Raw genomic sequence first — 21,242 nt, forward strand, 5'->3', positions numbered from 1 at the left:
AACACGAAACAATGGATATTGAATAGAAGTGTTTGTAGAAAGCCTATTGGTCCATATTTCTTGATGCTTCTATATTGGAGCGGAGTCTTGAGGTGGGTAGAATATAGTTGTGCAATAATTGGCTGTTGATTGCTGGTGTTGACTTCTTGATGTGTAGTGCCTCGCAAACGTCAAGCCGCCTGCTATCGCTGACGTTTGCGAGGCACTACACATCAAGAAGTCAACACCAGCAATCAACAGCCAATTATTGCACAACTATATTCTACCCACCTCAAGACTCCGCTCCAATATAGAAGCATCAAGAAATATGGACCAATAGGCTTTCTACAAACACTTCTATTCAATATCCATTGTTTCGTGTTCTGTCTTGTGTTGATGAAATTAATACCCTATTAATACTCTTGTTCTGTCTTGTGTTGATGAAATTAATACCCTATTAATACCACACTTTGTTCTGTCTTGTGTTAATGCCACATCACCCCTTCCACCTCACTCAAATGTAGATATAAAATCGGAGATACGTAAGTTCTATTCAGTTGTGTATTTGTGAACTAAAGTCTTTGAAAATGTAATAAGTTTTACGAAACGCGCCCGTGTCGCGTCAGACTAGAAATAAAAATGAATTTTGGAGAATTGATTTTTGATTTACCTCCAACAGTGAAGCGTAATGTACGAAAGATTGAGAAAATTCGTGTTAGAATTATTAATCTTACTTTTTCGGTCATATTTAATAATATATGTCTACAGGAAAGACTGCTACCAAAATATACTAATATATATATATATATATATATATATATATATATATATATATATATATATATATATATATATACATACATATATATATATATATATATATATATATATATATATATATATATATATATATACATATATATATATATATATATATATATATATATATATATATATATATATATATATATATATATATATATCTGCCTGAAACGCTTTGCGTAATAGTGGCTATAGGCATTGTATGTACTGGCTCTATCTATAATCCATCAACTTTTGTATCTTACCTTGTATGTATGTATGTACCTTACCTGAATAAAAATATATTAAATATATATATATATATATATATATATATATATATATATATATATATATATATATATATATATATATATATATATGCGAACAAGCCTGAATAGTCCCCAGTACTATATGCAACTGAAAACTCACACCCCAGAAGTGACTCGAACCCATACTGCCAGGAGCAACGCAACTGGTATGTATAGGACGCCTTAATCTGCTTGACCATCACGATCGGACAAAAGGAAGTGATAGCCGAAGCTATTTGAACCACTTCCCCGACGGCACTTGGATGTGGTCTATCCAGTCCGATAAGAACCAAAAAGGATGTGGGAAAGTCTGGCTCAGAATATCAATAAAAATAATCATTAAATTCGATTGCTGTGAAGAACCACCCTTTTTTGTGAAAACAGTTACTTAAAACAGTATTAAATGAATATATTGAAATAAATTCAAGAACTAGTGCCTATGAATCTGTTAAAAAAATAATAATATAATACGAGAACATTAAGAGGACTGTATATTAAAATTAAATTATTGAGCAGACTCGTACACACACTTTGAGGGGGTTGAAATAGTACAAAGTAAATATTGTATTAATTGCACAATGAAAGAAAACATAATATGTCATGATATAACATTAAGATAAAATTAATTTCAATAATAATTAAATGGCATATATAATAAATGACAGCGCCTTAGTTGTATAGCAGAGATAGGACCACGTGTCAGAGGAGTCGCATCAATAGGTTTGTCGAAACATGCGGTCCTGGGTCACGTGTGGAGGGGAAGCTTATCTCTCCTCCTGTCTCTATGGCACAAGTTGAAAACACCGTATATTTGTAGAGGTTGCCTATAGCAAGATTAACATTCATATATTTCTGAATGAATGAGAGGGCTCAGTCAGAATGGGACTCACGTTATTGTTATGAGGAGGCCCTGTATCATAACGACAAGCAACCCATGTCTTTGTCGCCTTGAGTACTCAATTTAACAAGTACATATTGGACTTATCGATGTGATGCTCACCCAGACGACCGCCTGACCGATAAAGGAGTCACTCCGGTACCCTGACACTTGCTGCGGCGAAATGTCGTCAATACGGGCCGGTAAATTATGCGAACTCTGAACACCAGTTGTGGTCAGTAAATATGGCCGCCTTCACCTCCCCCTCCCTCACCAGTCTCGCTCACGCATGCGCAATAGTACAGGAAATGGAAACTGAGAATTCTTCTTCTAATAATTATTCCACAAGCGAGAAATTAAGGTTAGGGTTTATTGTGGAGGATCTAATATTAATCGCATTCTCTTTGTATAACAATTAATATGAAACGATGTTCATATTGACGAAAAACGAAAGGAGAGATTACATTCTCCTTGACTCTGTGATAACAGCAAATACTGTCTCTATTGATCTTCAGCTAATAACGCGATATTATTTGATCACTGTTTAACACAGCATCAGTTAACAATTCTTAGGAAAGAATACTGATATGAAGTGAGAATAGAACTTAATTCTCTGAAATGTAGATATTATCTTTCCCTCTGCTAAGGTTTGACGCAACCACACCACGAAGTAGGAAGGATTTGGCGAATAATTGCGCAGTAGGAAAGTTATTAATATTGTTTTATCTACAAGTTAGTAATAGTAGTGAACTACTGTTATTAGTATAGGCAGGATTTATTTAAGTACTAAAAATGATGAATAAGTGTTGGATGTTTCCAACAGGTCCTACCTTAGCTGGGGTTAGGTCCTACCTTAGCTGGGGTTAGGTCCTACCTTAGCTGGGGTTAGGTCCTACCTTAGCTGGGGTTAGGTCCTACCTTAGCTGGGGTTAGGTCCTACCTTAGCCTGCTAAGGTTCCGACGCTCCCAGGTAGTTCTAGAGATTTTGGTAATATTGCCAAAGGTGTTACCGATATTTGCGTAAGTTCTTTCAAAGTATTGTTAAAGTGAACGTTCATAGTGTTCTATAGTCGCTCTTGTGTGTGTGTTTAACGTGATGGCATCACTCATTGTGTATTAATGTGAATGGTTCACCCATTATGTATTAATGTGAAGGGTTCACCCATTGTGTATTAATGTGAAGGGTTCACCCACTGTGTATTAATGTGAAGGGTTCACCCATTGTGTATTAATGTGAAGGGTTCACCCATTGTGCATTAATGTGAAGGGTTCACCCATTATGTATTAACATGATGGGTTCACCCATTGTGTATTAATGTGAAGGGTTCACCCATTATGTATTAATGTGAAGGGTTCACCCATTGTGTATTAATGTGAAGGGTTCACCCATTGTGTATTAATGTGAAGGGTTCACCCATTGTGCATTAATGTGAAGGGTTCACCCATTATGTATTAACATGATGGGTTCACTCACTGTGTATTAGTGTGAAGGGTTCACCCATTGTGTATTAATGTGAAGGGTTCACCCATTATGTATTAACATGATGGGTTCACCCACTGTGTATTAATGTGAAGGGTTCACCCATTGTGCATTAATGTGAAGGGTTCACCCATTATGAATTAACATGATGGGTTCACCCACTGTGTATTAATGTAAAGGGTTCACCCATTGTGCATTAATGTGAAGGGTTCACCCATTATGTATTAACATGATGGGTTCACCCACTGTGTATTAATGTGAAGGGTTCACCCATTGTGCATTAATGTGAAGGGTTCACCCATTATGTATTAACATGATGGGTTCACCCACTGTGTATTAATGTGAAGGGTTCACCCATTGTGTATTAATGTGAAGGGTTCACCCATTGTGTATTAACATGATGGGTTCACCCAGTGTGTATTAACATGATGGGTTCACCCATTGTGTATTAACATGATGGGTTCACCCAGTGTGTATTAACATGATGGGTTCACCCATTGTGTATTAACATGATGGGATCACCCATTGTGTATAAACATGATGGGTTCACCTATTGTGTATTAACATGATTGGTTCCACCATTGGTTATTAATGTGGAGGATTCACCCATTGTGAAATAATGTGGAGGGTTCACTAATTATTTCTTATCGTGGTCGCAGTATTCACTGTGTGTTTACCGTGAAGGGATCCCTCTTTGTGGGTCTCCTGGTGCAACCTTGACGAAGAGCAGACGTCTGGACACCTCCTCCGCCTGGGAGCCGCCGGATTACGTTTTGTTTTCGCGTTTTGGATATGATACTGCCGTTTGGCATCCCTATTCAACGGTCCGGACGACGCCTGGCGCAAATATTCCCTGGGATCCCAGGAGAGTTGATAGATTTTAAACGTGTTCTGGCTGGTTCTCCCGGCGAGATGACCGTGTCCAACGCTGGGTTGGCCAAGAGTTGGTGGGCTCCTGGTGTGCCCTCAGCCGCGGTAGGCTCCAGGTGTGCCCTCAGCCGCGGTAGGCTCCAGGTGTGCCCTCAGCCGCGGTAGGCTCCAGGTGTGCCCTCAGCCGTGGTGGCTCCTGGTGTGCCCTCAGCCGTGGTGGCTCCTGGTGTGCCCTCAGCCGTGGTGGGCTCCAGGTGTGCTCTCAGCCGTGGTGGGCTCCTGGTGTGCCCTCAGCCGTGGTGGCTCCTGGTGTGCCCTCAGCCGTGGTGGCTCCTGGTGTGCCCTCAGCCGTGGTGGCTCCTGGTGTGTCCTCAGCCGTGGTGGCCCCTGGTGTGCCCTCAGCCGTGGTGGCTCCTGGTGTGCCCTCAGCCGTCGTGGCTCCTGGTGTGCCCTCAGCCGTGGTGGCTCCTGGTGTGCCCTCAGCCGTGGTGGCTCCTGGTGTGCCCTCAGCCGTGGTGGCTCCTGGTGTGCCCTCAGCCGTGGTGGGCTCCTGGTGTGCCCTCAGTCGTGGTGGGTCCAGGTGTGCCCTCAGCCGTGGTGGCTCCTGGTGTGCCCTCAGCCGTGGTGGCTCCTGGTGTGCCCTCAGCCGTGGTGGCTCCTGGTGTGCCCTCAGCCGTGGTGGGCTCCAGGTGTGCTCTCAGCCGTGGTGGGCTCCAGGTGTACTCTCAGCCGTGGTGGGCTCCAGGTGTGCTCTCAGCCGTGGTGGGCTCCTGGTGTGCCCTCAGCCGTGGTGGCTCCTGGTGTGCCCTCAGCCGTGGTGGCTCCTGGTGTGCCCTCAGCCGTGGTGGCTCCTGGTGTGTCCTCAGCCGTGGTGGCCCCTGGTGTGCCCTCAGCCGTGGTGGCTCCTGGTGTGCCCTCAGCCGTCGTGGCTCCTGGTGTGCCCTCAGCCGTGGTGGCTCCTGGTGTGCCCTCAGCCGTGGTGGCTCCTGGTGTGCCCTCAGCCGTGGTGGCTCCTGGTGTGCCCTCAGCCGTGGTGGGCTCCTGGTGTGCCCTCAGTCGTGGTGGGTCCAGGTGTGCCCTCAGCCGTGGTGGCTCCTGGTGTGCCCTCAGCCGTGGTGGCTCCTGGTGTGCCCTCAGCCGTGGTGGCTCCTGGTGTGCCCTCAGCCGTGGTGGGCTCCAGGTGTGCTCTCAGCCGTGGTGGGCTCCAGGTGTGCTCTCAGCCGTGGTGGGCTCCAGGTGTGCTCTCAGCCGTGGTGGGCTCCAGGAGTGCCCTCAGCCGTGGTGGGCTCCAGGTGTTCCCTCAGTCGTGGTGGGCTCCTGGTTTGCCCTCAGCCGTGGTGGCTCCTGGTGTGCCCTCAGCCGTGGTGGGCTCCAGGTGTGCCCTCAGCCGTGGTGGCTCCTGGTGTGCCCTCAGCCGTGGTGGCTCCTGGTGTGCCCTCAGCCGTGGTGGGCTCCAGGTGTGCTCTCAGCCGTGGTGGGCTCCTGGTGTGCCCTCAGTCGTGGTGGGCTCCAGGTGTGCTCTCAGCCGTGGTGGGCTCCAGGTGTGCTCTCAGCCGTGGTGGGCTCCAGGTGTGCCCTCAGCCGTGGTGGGCTCCAGGTGTGCCCTCAGTCGTGGTGGGCTCCTGGTTTGCCCTCAGCCGTGGTGGCTCCTGGTGTGCCCTCAGCCGTGGTGGGCTCCAGGTGTGCCCTCAGCCGTGGTGGGCTCCAGGTGTGCCCTCAGCCGTGGTGGGCTCCTGGTGTGCCCTCAGCCGTGGTGGCTCCTGGTGTGCCCTCAGCCGTGGTGGGCTCCAGGTGTGCTCTCAGCCGTGGTGGGCTCCTGGTGTTCCCTCAGTCGTGGTGGGCTCCAGGTGTGCTCTCAGCCGTGGTGGGCTCCAGGTGTGCTCTCAGCCGTGGTGGGCTCCAGGTGTGCCCTCAGCCGTGGTGGGCTCCTGGTTTGCCCTCAGCCGTGGTGGCTCCTGGTGTGCCCTCAGCCGTGGTGGGCTCCAGGTGTGCCCTCAGTCGTGGTGGGCTCCTGGTTTGCCCTCAGCCGTGGTGGCTCCTGGTGTGCCCTCAGCCGTGGTGGGCTCCAGGTGTGCCCTCAGCCGTGGTGGGCTCCTGGTGTGCCCTCAGCCGTAGGGGGCTCCAGGTGTGCCCTCAGCCGTGGTGGGCTCCTGGTGTGCCCTCAGCCGTAGGGGGCTCCAGGTGTGCCCTCAGCCGTGGTGGGCTCCTGGTGTGCCCTCAGCCGTGGTGGGCTCCAGGTGTGCCCTCAGCCGCGGTAGGCTCCAGGTGTGCCCTCAGCCGCGGTAGGCTCCAGGTGTGCCCTCAGCCGTGGTGGCTCCTGGTGTGCCCTCAGCCGTGGTGGCTCCTGGTGTGCCCTCAGCCGTGGTGGGCTCCAGGTGTGCTCTCAGCCGTGGTGGGCTCCTGGTGTGCCCTCAGTCGTGGTGGGCTCCAGGTGTGCTCTCAGCCGTGGTGGGCTCCAGGTGTGCTCTCAGCCGTGGTGGGCTCCAGGTGTGCCCTCAGCCGTGGTGGGCTCCAGGTGTACCCTCAGCCGTCTTGGGCTCCAGGTGTGCCCTTAGCCGTGGTGGGCTCTAGGTGTGCTCTCAGCCGCTGCGGGCTCCAGGTGTGCCCTCAGCCGTGGTGGGCTCCAGGTGTGCCTCAGCCGTGGTGGGCTCCAGGTGTGCCCTCAGCCGTGGTGGGCTCCAGGTGTGTTCTCAGCCGTGGTGGGCTCCAGGTGTGCCCTCAGCCGTGGTGGGCTCCAGGTGTGCCCTCATCCGTGGTGGGCTCCAGGTGTGCCCTCAGCCGTGGTGGGCTCCTGGTGTGCCCTCAGTCGTGGTGGGCTCCAGGTGTGCTCTCAGCCGTGGTGGGCTCCAGGTGTGCTCTCAGCCGTGGTGGGCTCCAGGTGTGCTCTCAGCCGTGGTGGGCTCCAGGTGTGCCCTCAGCCGTGGTGGGCTCCAGGTGTGCCCTCAGTCGTGGTGGGCTCCTGGTTTGCCCTCAGCCGTGGTGGCTCCTGGTGTGCCCTCAGCCGTGGTGGGCTCCAGGTGTGCCCTCAGCCGTGGTGGGCTCCAGGTGTGCCCTCAGCCGTGGTGGGCTCCTGGTGTGCCCTCAGCCGTGGTGGCTCCTGGTGTGCCCTCAGCCGTGGTGGGCTCCAGGTGTGCTCTCAGCCGTGGTGGGCTCCTGGTGTGCCCTCAGTCGTGGTGGGCTCCAGGTGTGCTCTCAGCCGTGGTGGGCTCCAGGTGTGCTCTCAGCCGTGGTGGGCTCCAGGTGTGCCCTCAGCCGTGGTGGCTCCTGGTGTGCCCTCAGTCGTGGTGGGCTCCTGGTTTGCCCTCAGCCGTGGTGGCTCCTGGTGTGCCCTCAGCCGTGGTCGGCTCCAGGTGTGCCCTCAGCCGTGGTGGGCTCCAGGTGTGCCCTCAGCCGTGGTGGGCTCCTGGTGTGCCCTCAGCAGTGGTGGCTCCTGGTGTGCCCTCAGCCGTGGTGGGCTCCAGGTGTGCTCTCAGCCGTGGTGGGCTCCTGGTGTGCCCTCAGTCGTGGTGGGCTCCAGGTGTGCTCTCAGCCGTGGTGGGCTCCAGGTGTGCTCTCAGCCGTGGTGGGCTCCTGGTGTGCCCTCAGTCGTGGTGGGCTCCAGGTGTGCTCTCAGCCGTGGTGGGCTCCAGGTGTGCTCTCAGCCGTGGTGGGCTCCAGGTGTGCCCTCAGCCGTGGTGGGCTCCAGGTGTACCCTCAGCCGTCTTGGGCTCCAGGTGTGCCCTTAGCCGTGGTGGGCTCTAGGTGTGCTCTCAGCCGCTGCGGGCTCCAGGTGTGCCCTCAGCCGTGGTGGGCTCCAGGTGTGCCTCAGCCGTGGTGGGCTCCAGGTGTGCCCTCAGCCGTGGTGGGCTCCAGGTGTGCCCTCAGTCGTGGTGGGCTCCTGGTTTGCCCTCAGCCGTGGTGGCTCCTGGTGTGCCCTCAGCCGTGGTGGGCTCCAGGTGTGCCCTCAGCCGTGGTGGGCTCCTGGTGTGCCCTCAGCCGTAGGGGGCTCCAGGTGTGCCCTCAGCCGTGGTGGGCTCCTGGTGTGCCCTCAGCCGTGGTGGGCTCCAGGTGTGCCCTCAGCCGCGGTAGGCTCCAGGTGTGCCCTCAGCCGCGGTAGGCTCCAGGTGTGCCCTCAGCCGCGGTAGGCTCCAGGTGTGCCCTCAGCCGTGGTGGCTCCTGGTGTGCCCTCAGCCGTGGTGGCTCCTGGTGTGCCCTCAGCCGTGGTGGGCTCCAGGTGTGCTCTCAGCCGTGGTGGGCTCCTGGTGTGCCCTCAGTCGTGGTGGGCTCCAGGTGTGCTCTCAGCCGTGGTGGGCTCCAGGTGTGCTCTCAGCCGTGGTGGGCTCCAGGTGTGCCCTCAGCCGTGGTGGGCTCCAGGTGTACCCTCAGCCGTCTTGGGCTCCAGGTGTGCCCTCAGCCGTGGTGGGCTCTAGGTGTGCTCTCAGCCGCTGCGGGCTCCAGGTGTGCCCTCAGCCGTGGTGGGCTCCAGGTGTGCCTCAGCCGTGGTGGGCTCCAGGTGTGCCCTCAGCCGTGGTGGGCTCCAGGTGTGTTCTCAGCCGTGGTGGGCTCCAGGTGTGCCCTCAGCCGTGGTGGGCTCCAGGTGTGCCCTCATCCGTGGTGGGCTCCAGGTGTGCCCTCAGCCGTGGTGGGCTCCAGGTGTGCCCTCATCCGTGGTGGGCTCCAGGTGTGCTCTCAGCCGTGGTGGGCTCCAGGTGTGCCCTCATCCGTGGTGGGCTCCAGGTGTGCTCTCAGCCGTGGTGGGCTCCAGGTGTGCCCTCAGCCGTGGTGGGCCCCAGGTGTGCCCTCAGCCGTGGTGGGCTCCAGGTGTGCCCTCAGCCGTGGTGGGCCCCAGGTGTGCCCTCAGTCGTGGTGGGCTCCAGGTGTGCCCTCAGCCGTGGTGGGCCCCAGGTATGCCCTCAGCCGTGGTGGACTCCAGGTGTGCCCTCAGCCGTGGTGGGCCCCAGGTGTGCCCTCAGCCGTGGTGGGCTCCAGGTGTGCCCTCAGCCGTGGTGGGCTCCAGGTGTGCCCTCAGCCGTGGTGGGCTCCAGGTGTGCCCTCATCCGTGGTGGGCTCCAGGTGTGCCCTCAGCCGTGGTGGGCCCCAGGTGTGCCCTCAGCCGTGGTGGACTCCAGGTGTGCCCTCAGCCGTGGTGGGCTCCAGGTGTGCCCTCAGCCGTGGTGGGCTCCAGGTGTGCCCTCAGCCGTGGTGGGCCCCAGGTGTGCCCTCAGTCGTGGTGGGCTCCAGGTGTGCCCTCAGCCGTGGTGGGCCCCAGGTGTGCCCTCAGCCGTGGTGGACTCCAGGTGTGCCCTCAGCCGTGGTGGGCTCCAGGTGTGCCCTCAGCCGTGGTGGGCTCCAGGTGTGCCCTCAGCCGTGGTGGGCTCCAGGTGTGCCCTCAGCCGTGGTGGGCTCCAGGTGTGCCCTCAGCCGTGGTGGGCCCCAGGTGTGCCCTCAGTCGTGGTGGGCTCCAGGTGTGCCCTCAGCCGTGGTGGGCCCCAGGTGTGCCCTCAGCCGTGGTGGACTCCAGGTGTGCCCTCAGCCGTGGTGGGCCCCAGGTGTGCCCTCAGCCGTGGTGGACTCCAGGTGTGCCTCAGCCGTGGTGGGCTCCAGGTGTGCCCTCAGCCGTGGTGGGCCCCAGGTGTGCCCTCAGCCGTGGTGGGCTCCAGGTGTGCCCTCAGCCGTGGTGGGCCCCAGGTGTGCCCTCAGCCGTGGTGGGCTCCAGGTGTGCCCTCAGCCGTGGTGGGCCCCAGGTGTGCCCTCAGCCGTGGTGGACTCCAGGTGTGCCTCAGCCGTGGTGGGCTCCAGGTGTGCCCTCAGCCGTGGTGGGCCCCAGGTGTGCCCTCAGCCGTGGTGGACTCCAGGTGTGCCTCAGCCGTGGTGGGCGGCTGGCTTCTGCTCTGCCGGGGGACACTGGATGACTTTAGCGTTTTAGTTGTGGCACAAGTTTCTAGTTATGCTCCGCAGTGTTGCCAGTGTGGTGCGGGGCTGGTGCTTGTCACCCTGAGGGATCCTGGGGCTTCCCAATCATCCGCTTGTCTGCGTTTGTTTGCCGCGAGTCATATTACATTCCAGTGATGGCGTCATTCGTTTCGCGATCTGTCTTGGCGATTCGCTCTTTCCGGGCTTAGCGTTTAACCCTTACCGGGTTCGCCGGGGCACATTCGATCCCACGATCGTCGTCGCCCCTATATCAACAACAACAACATCGCTCCTTGTGTGTTATCATGTTGGAGTCACCCATTATGTGTGCTACGTGATGGGTTAAACACTAAAACAAACAAATTAAGGAACAACTTACAAAATGTTCGTCAAAGCTTGAGTTGACAGAGCCATGATGAACGTCTGAACTAGCCAATCAAGCGTCGAGCGATGATGACGTCATGAGTTGGGAAGTTGGTGAGGGTGACGTCACGAGGAGGAAAGTACCAGTGTGGAGGTGTGAGAGTGTCAGTCAGCAGCTGTGCCTGGGTCATGGTGCGGGGGCCGGCAGCCACTGGATAAACCAGGTAAATACCCACAGTCTTTCTCCACTACTTCACCCCTGCACTCTTCTCCTCCACCACCCTGACACTCAACTGGCTCATTATCCCTTGTTGGCTCATGTGACTCTGCTGCGTCCGTCTGTGTAAACACCACTTTTTCTTTCTCGTAAATTGTAGAGTTTGATTATTTTTGTCTGTTACAATCAGTAAATTTAGTTGTGTGATAATTATGTGTGAAGGTGTTCTCCTAATCATTGTATTTGTCCACCCTTTCTTGTGGGATGGAGGAAATAACTTTATTTCCAAATCAACATTAACCTATTTTTTTCTGAAACTAATCTCATAGAATTTATATAACTTGTGAATAATGTTTTACTTCAATCGTGACCCCCATTACTCATTCCTATTCAAGAAAGTGTAAAATGGACATTCTTAATCTATTTTATTAAGGGACGCTTTACTAAACCTGCTTTTGTCATCCTGAGCTGCACCTGAAGTTGTTGGCGTTGTTTCCCGGCCAGACACGGCTTACTGTTTCTTCTGACGGAACGTTATTATGAATCTAAACACCGTAGTGTCCCATGGGTCAGTATATAAACACCGTAGTGTCCATGGGTCAGTATATGTAAACACCGTAGTGTCCATGGGTCAGTATATAAACACCGTAGTGTCCATGACACAGTATATAAACACCGTAGTGTCCCATGGGTCAGTATATAAACACCGTAGTGTCCATGGGTCAGTATATAAACACCGTAGTGTCCATGGGTCAGTATATGTAAACACCGTAGTGTCCCATGGGTCAGTATATGTAAACACCGTAGTGTCCATGGGTCAGTATATAAACACCGTAGTGTCCATGGGTCAGTATATAAACACCGTAATGTCCATGGGTCAGTATATGTAAACACCGTAGTGTCCATGGGTCAGTATATGTAAACACCGTAGTGTCCATGGGTCAGTATGTAAACACCGTAGTGTCCATGAGTCAGTATATAAACACTGTAGTGTCCCATGGGTCAGTATATAAACACTGTAGTGTCCATGGGTCAGTATATAATTACTGTAGTGTCCATGGGTCAGTATATGTAAACACCGTAGTGTCCATGGGTCAGTATATAAACACCGTAGTGTCCATGACACAGTATATAAACACCGTAGTGTCCCATGGGTCAGTATATAAACACCGTAGTGTCCTATGGGTCAGTATATAAACACCGTAGTGTCTCATGGGTCAGTATATAAACACCATAGTGTCCCATGAGTCAGTATATAAACACCGTAGTGTCCCATGGGTCAGTATATAAACACCGTAGTGTCCCATGGGTCAGTATATAAACACTGTAGTGTCCCATGGGCCAGTATATAAACACTGTAGTGTCCATGGGCCAGTATATAAACACCGTAGTGTCCCATGGGTCAGTATATAAACACCGTAGTGTCCCATGGGCCAATATATAAACACCGTAGTGTCCCATGGTCAGTATATAAACACCGTAGTGTCCCATGGGTCAGTATATAAACACAGTAGTGTATACAGAGGGGTGAATTAAAAAACCGCTGCGCCCGAGGGAATGTATTCAAAGTGTATAACTGTGAATGTTGCAAAGATGTTTTATCCCTAACACTCGTAGAATAAAGAAAAGATTTATTTTAGCCTCATTACAGGTGGAGAGGCGGGCAGAGCGGTATATTATTTTTAACTTGAGAGATTTTTGTGAGGACGTTGATAGTGATAGTGTAGATGTTGTGAGGACGTTGATAGTGATAGTGTAGATGTTGTGAGGACGTTGATAGTGATAGTGTAGATGTTGTGAGGACGTTGATGGTGATAGTGTAGATGTTGTGAGGACGTTGATGGTGATAGTGTAGATGTTGGGAGGACGTTGGTGGTGATAGTGTAGATGTTGTGAGGACGTTGGTGGTGATAGTGTAGATGTTGTGAGGACGTTGATGGTGATAGTGTAGATGTTGTGAGGACGTTGATGGTTATAGTGTAGATGTTATATGAATGTTGATAGCGATAGTGTAGATGTTGTGAGGACGTTGATGGTTATAGTGTAGATGTTATATGAATGTTGATAGCGATAGTGTAGATGTTGTGAGGACGTTGATGGTTATAGTGTAGATGTTATATGAATGTTGATAGCGATAGTGTAGATGTTGTGAGGACGTTGATGGTGATAGTGTAGATGTTATATGAATGTTGATAGCGATAGTGTAGATGTTGTCGGGAGATGACATAAACCACCTCCATGGGACGTGGTTGTGGTGACGTTTTGGTGCTGGTTGTTGTGATGTTTATGGATGGTTGTGGGGACGTTTCAAAGTAGTTGTAGGAACGTTTGGGGTGTTTGTTGTGAAGTTTGAAAGTGACTGTGGTGAAGTTTGAGGGAAGTGGTGGTAACGTTTAGAGTTGTTTGTGGTTGTGGTCATAGTTGTGGCAGTGATGGTTGTTTTGGTTGTGAGGTTAACTGTGTGCTATATCTACGGTGAGTGTGTGTATTAGGGTGATGGTTGTGACAATTATGGTGGTGGTGGTGGTGGTGGTGGTGGGGGTGGTGGTGGTGGTGGTGGGGGTAGTGGTGGTGGTGGTGGTGGTGGTGGTGGTGGTGGTGGTGGTGGTGGTGGTGGTGGTGGGGGTAGTGGTTGTGGTGGTGGTGGTGGTGGTGGTGGTGGGGGTAGTGGTGGTGGTGGTGGTGGTGGTGGTGGTGGTGGTGGGGGTAGTGGTGGTGGTGGTGGGGGTGGTGGTGGTGGCATTGGAAGTAGTAAGCGGTGGTGGTGGTGACTGGGATTATCACATCCACGAGTGATAAGTCCATGTACACTTCCACTAAACAATTCCTGCTATTTCCTTTCCTGTTCTGTCTCCTGTTCTCTCTGTCTCTTGTTCTCACTGTCTTTTGATCTTACTGTGTGTTGTGTTCACTACACACACACACACACACACACACACACAGACACACACACACACACACACACACACACACACACACACACACACACACACACAAGGGTAAGGGGAGACATGATAACCACCTAAAAAAATTTCAGGGGTATTGACAGGGTGGACAAACTCTTCAGCACGGGTGGGACACAAACAATCTTGAGGTTATCTTGAGATGATTTCGGTGCCTTTTTTTAGTGTCCCCGCGGCCCGGTCCTCGACCAGACCTCCACCCTCAGGAAGCAGCCCGTGACAGCTGACTAACTCCCAGGTACCTATTTACTACTAGGTAACAGGGGCATTCAGGGTGAAAGAAACTTTGCCCATTTGTTTCTGCCTCTTGCGGGAATCGAACCCGCGCCACAGAATTACGAGTCCTGCGCGCTATCCACCAGGCTACGAGGCCCCCTAACAAGGGGACACAGGTGGAAACTTAGTACCCAGATGAGTCACAGAGACGTTAAAAAGAATTTATTCAGTGTCAGAGTAGTTAATAAATAGAATGCACTAGGAAGTGATGTGGTGGAGGCTGACTCCATACACAGTTTCAAATGTAGATATGATAGAGCCCAGTAGGCTCAGGAATCTGTACACCAGTTGATTCACAGTTGAGAGGCGGGACCAAAGAGCCAAAGCTCAACCCCCGCAAGCACAATTAGGCAGTACAATTAGGTAAGTACACACACACACACACACACACAGGAGGAGATACAAGATAGGAGGAGGCCAGATACAAGGTATCATCTGGGAGAGGAAATTCTTCAGGAGTCAGAGAAGGAAAAAGACTTGGGGGTTGATATCACGCCAGACCTGTCTCCTGCAGCACATATCAAGCGGATAACATCAGCGGCATATGCCAGGCTGGCCAACATACGAACGGCATTCAGAAACTTGTGTAAAGAATCATTCAGAACTTTGTATACCACATATGTCAGGCCAATCCTGGAGTATGCAGCCCCAGCATGGAGTCCATATCTAGTCAAGGATAAGACTAAACTGGAAAAGGTTCAAAGGTTTGCCACCAGACTAGTACCCGAGCTGAGAGGTATGAGCTACGAGGAGAGACTACGGGAATTAAACCTCACTTCGCTGGAAGACAGAAGAGTTAGGGGGGACATGATCACCACATTCAAGATTCTGAAGGGGATTGATAGGGTAGATAAAGACAGTCTATTTAACACAAGGGGAACACGCACAAGGGGACACAGGTGGAAACTGAGTGCCCAAATGAGCCACAGAGATATTAGAAAGAACTTTTTTAGTGTCAGAGTGGTTGACAAATGGAATGCATTAGGAAGTGATGTGGTGGAGGCTGACTCCATACACAGTTTCAAGTGTAGATATGACAGAGCCCGATAGGCTCATGAATCTGTACACCTGTTGATTGACGGTTGAGAGGCGGGACCAAAGAGCCAGAGCTCAACCCCCGCAAACACAACTAGGTGAGTACAACTAGGTGAGTACACACACACACAGAAGAAGGGTTATTGAACTCGAGGAGGGATACAGAAACCAAAAGGTTAGCATACCGAAAGGGAAACTATGAGGGGATAAGAAAATTCCTAACAGATATAGCATGGGAAACGGAGCTCAGGGGAAAGACGGCCCAAGATATGATGGATTACATCACGCAGAAGTGCAAGGACGCAGCAAACAAGTTTGTCCCAGTCCAAAAGGAAAACAGAGAAATGAAGATGAGAAACCCATGGTTTAATCAAAGATGTAGGCTAGCTAAGCAGCAAAGTAAAAGGGCATGGAGAAACTATAGGAATAACAGGACACTGGAGAGCAGAGAAAGATACCAGAATGCCAGGAATGAATATGTCAGGATGAGAAGAGAGGCAGAAAGACAATATGAAAATGACATCGCAAGCAAGGCAAAGACTCAGCCTAAATTGCTGCATAGCCACATTAGGAGAAAAACAACAGTAAAGGAACAGGTTATGAGATTAAGGATAGGGGCGGAAGGATTCACTACAAATGACAAGGAAGTGTGTGAGGAATTGAATAAGAAGTTCCAGGAGGTCTTCACCTTAGAGCAAGGAGAAATTCCAGAGGTAAGTGAGGGAATAGCTAACCAGGAACCACTGGAAGAGTTTGAGATTACCAGTGGGGAAGTAAGGAAGTGTTTACTAGAGTTGGACGTGACGAAGGCTATAGGCCCAGATGGAATCTCCCCTTGGGTTCTAAAGGAAGGAGCAAGCGAACTGTGCCTACCACTCTCCATAGTGTATAACAAATCACTGGCAACAGGGGAACTGCCAGACATTTGGAAAGCAGCCAACGTAGTCCCAATATACAAGAAAGGGGATAGACAGGAGGCACTGAACTACAGGCCAGTGTCCCTAATCTGCATACCATGCAAGCTGATGGAGAAGATTGTGCGAAAAACTAGTGGAGCATCTGGAGCGAAGTAACTTTGTAACACAGCATCAACATGGGTTCAGGGATGGCAGGTCCTGCCTCACAGGGTTACTTGAATTCTACGACCAGGCAACAAAAATAAGGCAAGAAAGAGAAGGGTGGGCAGACTGCATATTTTTGGATTGTCAGAAAGCCTTTGATACAGTGCCACACAAGAGGCTAGTGCGAAAGTTGGAGATGCAGGCTGGAGTGAGAGGGAAGGTACTCCGGTGGATAGAGGAGTACCTAAGCAACAGGAGACAACGAGTCTGTGTGAGGGGTGAGGTCTCAGATTGGCGAGACGTCACAAGTGGAGTCCCGCAGGGGTCAGTCCTTGGACCTATACTGTTTCTGGTATATGTAAATGATCTCCCAGAGGGTATAGATTCGTTCCTCTCAATGTTTGCCGACGATGCAAAAATTATGAGGAGGATTGAAACAGAGGATGATAGTAGGAGGCTACAAGATGACCTGGATAGACTGAGTGAATGCTCCAACAAATGGCTGTTGAAGTTCAACCCGAATAAATGCAAAGTAATGAAACTAGGCAGTGGAAACAGGAGGCCAGGCACAGGATACAGAATAGGAGATGAAGTACTTATTGAAACAGACAGAGAGAAAGATCTAGGAGTTGATATCACACCAAACCTGTCTCCTGAAGCCCACATAAAGAGAATAACGTCTGCGGCATATGCGAGGCTGGCTAACATCAGAACGGCGTTCAGGAACCTGTGTAAGGAATCATTCAGAATCTTGTACACCACATATGTAAGACCAATCCTGGAGTATGCGGCCCCAGCATGGAGCCCGTACCTTGTCAAGCACAAGACAAAGCTGGAAAAAGTCCAAAGGTATGCTACTAGACTAGTCCCAGAACTAAGAGGCATGAGTTATGAGGAAAGGCTGCGGGAAATGCACCTCACGACACTGGAAGACAGAAGAGTAAGGGGGGACATGATCACAACCTACAAAATCCTCAGGGGAATCGACCGGGTAAACAAGGATGAACTATTCAACACTGGTGGGACGCGAACAAGGGGACACAGGTGGAAGCTGAGTACCCAAATGAGCCACAGAGACGTTAGAAAGAACTTTTTCAGTGTCAGAGTAGTTAGTAAATGGAATGCACTAGGAAGTGATGTGGTGGAGGCTGACTCCATACACAGTTTCAAATGTAGATATGATAGAGCCCAGTAGGCTCAGGAATCTGTACACCAGTTGACTTGACGGTTGAGAGGCGGGACCAAAGAGCCAGAGCTCAACCCCCGCAAGCACAATTAGGTGAGTACAATTAGGCGAGTACACACACACACACACACACACACACACACACACACACACACACACACACACACACACATACCTTGGGACACAGACCTCAGAGACAAGTCTGTACAGGGTATGATGGACTATGTTACCCAAAAGTGTCAGGAGGCAGTAAACAGGTTCATCCCGGCCCAAAGGGAAAAATCCGAGAAGCAACAGAAGAATCCATGGTATAATAGGGCATGTATGGAAGCGAAGAAACTGAACAAAAAGGCGTGGAGGAACTTCCGGAATAACAGAACACCAGAAAGCAGGGAGAGATACCAGAGAACCAGGAATGAGTACGTCAGGGTGAGAAGAGAAGCAGAGAAAAATTTTGAAAATGATATAGCAAACAAAGCCAAGACCGAACCAAAGCTACTCCACAGTCACATCAGAAGGAAAACAACAGTGAAAGAACAGGTATTGAAACTTAGAACAGGCGAGGACAGGTATACAGAGAATGACAGAGAGGTGTGTGAGGAACTCAACAAGAGGTTCCAGGAGGTCTTCACAATAGAACAGGGTGAGGTCACTGTGCTAGAAGAAAGGGAGGTAAACCAGGCGGCCTTGGAGGAGTTCGAAATTACGAGAGAGGAGGTCAAGAGACACCTGCTGGATCTGGATGTTAGAAAGGCGGTTGGTCCAGATGGGATCTCACCATGGGTACTGAAAGAGTGTGCAGAGGCACTTTGCTTGCCACTCTCCATAGTGTATAGTAAATCACTAGAGACGGGAGACCTACCAGAAATATGGAAGACGGCGAATGTGGTCCCAATATACAAAAAGGGCGACAGACAAGAGGCACTGAACTACAGGCCAGTGTCCTTGACTTGTATACCATGCAAGGTGATGGAGAAGATCGTGAGAAAAAACCTGGTAACACATCTGGAGAGAAGGGACTTCGTGACAAATCGCCAACATGGATTCAGGGAGGGTAAATCTTGCCTTACAGGCTTGATAGAATTCTACGATCAGGTGACACAGATTAAGCAAGAAAGAGAGGGCTGGGCGGACTGCATTTTCTTGGATTGTCGGAAAGCCTTTGACACAGTACCGCATAAGAGGCTGGTACATAAGCTGGAGAGACAGGCAGGTGTAGCTGGTAAGGTGCTCCAGTGGATAAGGGAGTATCTAAGCAATAGGAAGCAGAGAGTTACGGTGAGGGGTGAGACCTCCGATTGGCGTGAAGTCACCAGTGGAGTCCCACAGGGCTCTGTACTCGGTCCTATCTTGTTTCTGATATATGTAAATGATCTCCCGGAGGGTATCGATTCATTTCTCTCAATGTTTGCGGACGATGCTAAAATTATGAGAAGGATTAAAACAGAAGAGGACTGTTTGAGGCTTCAAGAAGACCTAGACAAGCTGAAGGAATGGTCGAACAAATGGTTGTTAGAGTTTAACCCAACCAAATGTAATGTAATGAAGATAGGTGTAGGGAGCAGGAGGCCAGATACAAGGTATCATCTGGGAGAGGAAATTCTTCAGGAGTCAGAGAAGGAAAAAGACTTGGGGGTTGATATCACGCCAGACCTGTCTCCTGCAGCACATATCAAGCGGATAACATCAGCGGCATATGCCAGGCTGGCCAACATACGAACGGCATTCAGAAACTTGTGTAAAGAATCATTCAGAACTTTGTATACCACATATGTCAGGCCAATCCTGGAGTATGCAGCCCCAGCATGGAGTCCATATCTAGTCAAGGATAAGACTAAACTGGAAAAGGTTCAAAGGTTTGCCACCAGACTAGTACCCGAGCTGAGAGGTATGAGCTACGAGGAGAGACTACGGGAATTAAACCTCACTTCGCTGGAAGACAGAAGAGTTAGGGGGGACATGATCACCACATTCAAGATTCTGAAGGGGATTGATAGGGTAGACAAAGACAGTCTATTTAACACAAGGGGAACACGCACAAGGGGACACAGGTGGAAACTGAGTGCCCAAATGAGCCACAGAGATATTAGAAAGAACTTTTTTAGTGTCAGAGTAGTTGACAAATGGAATGCATTAGGGGGTGATGTGGTGGAGGCTCACTCCATACACAGTTTCAAGTGTAGATATGACAGAGCCCGATAGGCTCAGGAATCTGTACACCTGTTGATTGACGGTTGAGAGGCGGGACCAAAGAGCCAGAGCTCAACCCCCGCAAACACAACTAGGTGAGTACAACTAGGTGAGTACACACACACACACACACACACACACACACACACACACACACACACACACACACACACACACACACACACATACACACTCTCTCTCACTCAATAACAGTAAATTGACAGCTGGAAATGAGAATAGACTCCAGAAATTGGAGAAGCAACTTCAGAAAACGGCTCTTATATGGGATAATGCAAATGATAAAATGAGAAACGACAAGCAAGGGAAAGATACATAATCAGTAAGGGATGCAATAAATTGTGGTAAGAGCCAGCATGATAGAGAATCACAGAGGAAGCGGTCAATTATAATCCATGGATTACTTGAGGCAAAGGCACCATCAAACCATTATAGAATTGTAGAATACAAATTTAAAAGTTAAAACTAGGTGAGATATTTAGGAGATAATAATGCTGAGATGGCAGGTAGTGAAATTGAATTAAGCCACCGAATTGGGTCTTATAATAGTGCCAGAAGTAGGCCTTTTCTGGTGCAGTTGTCTAAGGAAGAGGCAGTGGATTACCTATTGAAACACAACACTTTTACTAAGGGGCAGCGAAGGCTATTAATACAATGTGTTTATTGGAATATACTTGACTGAACAAGAACAGCAGGAGCTTTAGTTAGGGCGACCTGGTCACATGGTAGGCCCCTCTGTGACCTGATCCCCCCCCCTTTCCCCCCCCCTCCCCCCCTCCCACTCCCCCCCCCCCCCTCACACTTCTCCCCAACCCACACCCACCACAATTCAGCCCTCCCATCTCTAGTAGCCCTCCATCAACCTCCTGCCCCTTCCTTCCCCTCTCATCAACTCTCCTTGCTCTCCCCCATCCCCCCATCTGCCCCGTATCCGTCTGCTTCACCTCACCCTTTCGGCCCTCAACCTCTACCCAGGACCCACACAGCCCTCAATACTCTACCTTCTCTCAGCCTCACCCTTTACTGCCCCTCACCACCCCTCTGCCCTCCCCCATATTCCTCACCTCCCTTGCACCCCGCCTCCCCTATGACCCCTCAGACTCTCTCCCCTCACTTCTTCACTATCTTTAAACCCCCTTTCTGTCACCCCACTCTCCTCCCCAGCCCCCCCTTGTACGCTAAACCCCACCCCTGCTCTTAATACCCCCCCCCCCACACTCTGCCCTCAAGACCCCTGTTTCCCAGAGCTCCTCTGCCTTTCACCCTCCTTCCTATTACCTGTCGCTTGCCACCTCACAACCCTTATTGCAGGTTGGACAGCATCTACCTGTCACTTGCAGCACACACCAAGGGAACCAAATAGGCAGAGGAGCTATGTGAACTCTGGTAACAGAGTGTCTAAGAAGAGCCTCATGGTATGACAAACCAATGAAGATGGGGTATCAAATAAAGCAGAGGAAATAAAAAAAGGGTTGGTGAAACCGAAACATAATTGCAATAGAGGAAACAAAAATAATTGATATGATCTTGATGCAATTTTTCCATTGGGATACCAAGTGATAAGGAGAGAGAAAGGTCTAGGAGACAGGAAGTGGGAGTATGTGGCACTCCCAATAAAGAGCACCCAACCACTTGTGCTGAATGGTGGAGCGACGGTCTCGCTTCGTGCAGGTCGGAGTTCAATTCCCGACCATCCAAGTGATTGGACAACAGTCCTTCCTCC

The 21,242-nt window shown here is 50.9% G+C and overlaps 1 protein-coding gene across 4 annotated transcripts in view; it reads left to right on the plus strand.

Moving 5' to 3' along the window:
• Positions 1–10,366: 10,366 nt before the first annotated feature.
• The window catches only part of LOC123758389 (ras-like GTP-binding protein RhoL), a 179,258-nt gene continuing 168,382 nt past the window's right edge, over positions 10,367–21,242 (plus strand). The window contains exon 1 of one of the 4 annotated variants that reach the window (XM_045742741.2): positions 10,367–10,797. The gene's annotated coding sequence lies outside the window, so the exon portion shown is untranslated. Of the gene's footprint in view, positions 10,798–10,824; positions 10,917–21,242 lie in introns of those variants that run through there. The other 3 variants (XM_045742744.2, XM_069322438.1, XM_069322437.1) reach the window with 3 other exon arrangements.

The sequence above is a fragment of the Procambarus clarkii genome, chromosome 11, assembly GCF_040958095.1.
Source record: "Procambarus clarkii isolate CNS0578487 chromosome 11, FALCON_Pclarkii_2.0, whole genome shotgun sequence".
In the NCBI taxonomy this organism is placed as follows: domain Eukaryota; kingdom Metazoa; phylum Arthropoda; class Malacostraca; order Decapoda; family Cambaridae; genus Procambarus; species Procambarus clarkii.